This window comes from Rhinopithecus bieti, unplaced genomic scaffold, assembly GCF_001698545.2.
Source record: "Rhinopithecus bieti isolate Rb0 unplaced genomic scaffold, ASM169854v2 scaffold_37915, whole genome shotgun sequence".
NCBI classification, from domain to species: Eukaryota; Metazoa; Chordata; class Mammalia; order Primates; family Cercopithecidae; genus Rhinopithecus; species Rhinopithecus bieti.
The window spans coordinates 17,210-20,373 of NW_016815664.1; positions in this window are offsets into that span (position 1 = coordinate 17,210).

Genomic DNA, 3,164 nt, shown 5'->3' on the forward strand with positions numbered 1-3,164 from the left:
AAGAAAGAAAGAAAGAAAGAAAGAAAGAAAGAAAGAAAGAAAGAAAGAAAGAAAAGAAGGAAGTAAAGAAAGAAAGAAAGAGAGTAGAAAATTGGCATGATACTTTACATAATCATAAAGCAAAGAAGATGCAAGGTCAATCCTATTAAAAATTGTATACCTTTAATAATTACGCTTTTAAAAGTGTTATTACATAATTTGACCATGAAGTTTATAGTTTAGTGGTATTCAATGTATTAAAATGTTTATGCAATACAAAAATTAGCCGGGCATGGCAACAGGTGCCTGCAATCACAGCTACTCAGGAGGCTGAGGCAGAAGAATCTCTTGAACCCGGAAGGTGGAGGTTGCAGTGAGCCCATATCACGCTACTGCACTCCAGCCTGGGTGACACAGCAAGACTCGGTATGAAAAAAAAAATTATGCAACAGACCTTTAGAATTTTTACATTTTGCAAAAGTAGAACTCAAAACTCAAACCCATTAACCAAGAACTTCCCCTTTTACCCCCTACCCCAGTTGTTGACAAACACCATTCTACTTTCAATTTTTATTAGTTTGACTGCTGTAACTAAGCGAGTTATAGAGAAATGTCACACTTTGAGACAAGTTAAAGAGTCTTTTATTAGCCGGTGACTGAGAGGCAGCTAATGCCCAAAATTCTCTCAGACCTGAGGAAGGGGCTAGTTTTGTTTTTATACTGTGGTCTAAATAGGTGAGGGGAATTTTAGCTGAAGCAATTTTTGCAGAAGCAGAACTGGCAGAAACTTAAAAAATTAATTGGTTACAAATACAGTTACAAAAAAACAAGCAGCTCCAGTTGCAGGGACTTAAACTATCAGAAAGAGATAAGTATAGGGGTTTTGGGTGCCGTCCACCTAGTGTGTCCCCAGAAGCTGCTGGTGCAGCTCGCCTCAATATCTTATCATCAGGTGCATTGCTGGATGTACTTTGAGTCAGTTTTACACTAGCTATGCCTGGAAGGAGGTAAAAGGGGTTGCAAGTGAAGAAACTAAAATGGAGTCTGTCCAGCTCTCTCTCTGCTAGGAGAGAGCCACTCAGGTTAAAACAAGGTAAGGTGTCACATGACTACTGAAGATAACTCATATAACTCAAATTATATCCTCTTTGTTATTTTGTTCCTGGCATAATTCACTTAACATAATGTCCTAAAGGTTTATCCTGTGTGTGTGTGTGTGTGTGTGTGTGTGTGTGTGTGTGTGTTGCCCAGCTAGTCATAAACTCCTGGACTCAAAACATTTTTTGCCTCACCCTCCCAAACTGTTTGAATTACAGGAGTGAGCCATCACACTGGCCCTAAAGATTTATCTTTATTGTAGCATGTGACATAATTTCCTTTTACAAGTTGTAATTATATTTCATCAAATGTATATGCCATTTTAAAAATCCATTTATATGACTGGGTGTGGGGGCTCAAGCCTGTAATTCCAACACTTTGGAAGGCAGAGGTGGGCAGATCACCTGAGGTCAGGAGTTCCAGACCAGCCTGGACAACATGGAGAAACCCCATCTCTACTAAAAATGCAAAAATTGTCCAGGTGTGGTGGCACACGGTTGTAATTCCAGCTACTCCAGAGGCTGAGACAGGAGAATCACTTGAATCCCAGAGGCAGAGGTTGTAGTGAGTCAAGATGGCACAGTGCACTTCAACTTGGACGACAGAGTGAGACCCTGTCTCAATTAAAAGCAAAAAAATCCATTTATACATCAAAAATCATTTAAGTGGCTTCCAAGTTTTGGTTTCATGAATAATAAGATTATCAACATGAGTATGCAAATGTTACTTCCAGCTTCTGCTTTGCATACATAGACATTTTTTGTATAATATACTAAAAAAAGGGTCCAAGATATTGTTTTTTGTTTTGAGAGAGAGTCTTGCTCTGTCGCCCAGGCTGGAGTGCAGTGGCACGATCTTGGCTCACTGCAACTTCTGCCTCCTGGGTTCAAGCGATTCTCCTGACTCAGCCTCCCGAGTAGCCGGGATTACAGGTACGTGCCACCACTACCAGCTAATGTTCTATTTTTAATAGAGATGAGGTTTTTGTCATGTTGATCAGGCTGGTCTCTAACTCGTGATCTCCAGTGATCCACCCACCTCGGCCTCCCAAAGTGCAAGGATTACAGGCATGAGCCACTGGGCCCAGCCCCAAAGCTTTTTTTTTTTTTTTAATTTAAACATTAAGTTATCTGGCACCATTTGTTGGAGAGTCAGTCCTTTTCACATTGGTCGTGGCAATGGCCATACAACTAAAAGCTGGAGCTTCTGCTCCTTTCGTTTGTGACTCAGGCAGCTGCCAGCCCTGACTGCCTCCCTGCCTGAAGCATCCTGGCCTGGAGGTCCTGTCACCTCTCTTTCTGTAGCTGGCTTCCTCTTCTGGCTCCTTCAGCTTTCTTTCTCCTTGTTCTCATGGTTAAGCACCTGGTTTCTTAGAGACGCAAGAGCAGAGCAGTTTCTTGGGTCCTGTACAGATGAAGCGACCAGGACAAAACTTGTCAGTAAGTAATATTTGGTAATGTGTTAGTTGATTTTTAAAATATTAAGTCAACACTAAATTTGTGAACAAATATTACCTGGCCATGGTATGTACTCATTTTAATATGTTGCTAGATTTAATTTTCTAGTGTTTTTGAAAATTTCTGCATCTACATTTATATGGGACATTGTTCCATAGTCTTCATTATTTCTGATTCTTTTGTCTGATTTTGGAATCATGGTAATCCTGGCTAATAGATGAATTGAGAAATGTTACCTCTTCTATTGCTGACAGTTTTTGGGGGAAATTGGTATCAGCTTTTCATTAAGTGTTAGTAAAATTTAAAATTTAAGCAACTTGACACTGAGTTTTGATGTAAAACATTTTAAGTAACCTTTTTTTTTCCTTGTTGTGTGGCTATTTATATACTCCATTTTATTGTAGATATAATAAAAAGTGTGTGTATATATAAATGTACACCTCTTAATAGAATCTATTTCTTCAGTGTATTTCTGTAATCTGTGACTATCATATTTTCTAATTTCATACTATATTATTAAAATTCATATTCTAGTTACTTGACATGAAATAATCTGTAATAAAAATATAAAATAAGACTTTAGCACTATTAAAAAATAACTCAAATGTTTCTCCATTGTTAGCATGAGAA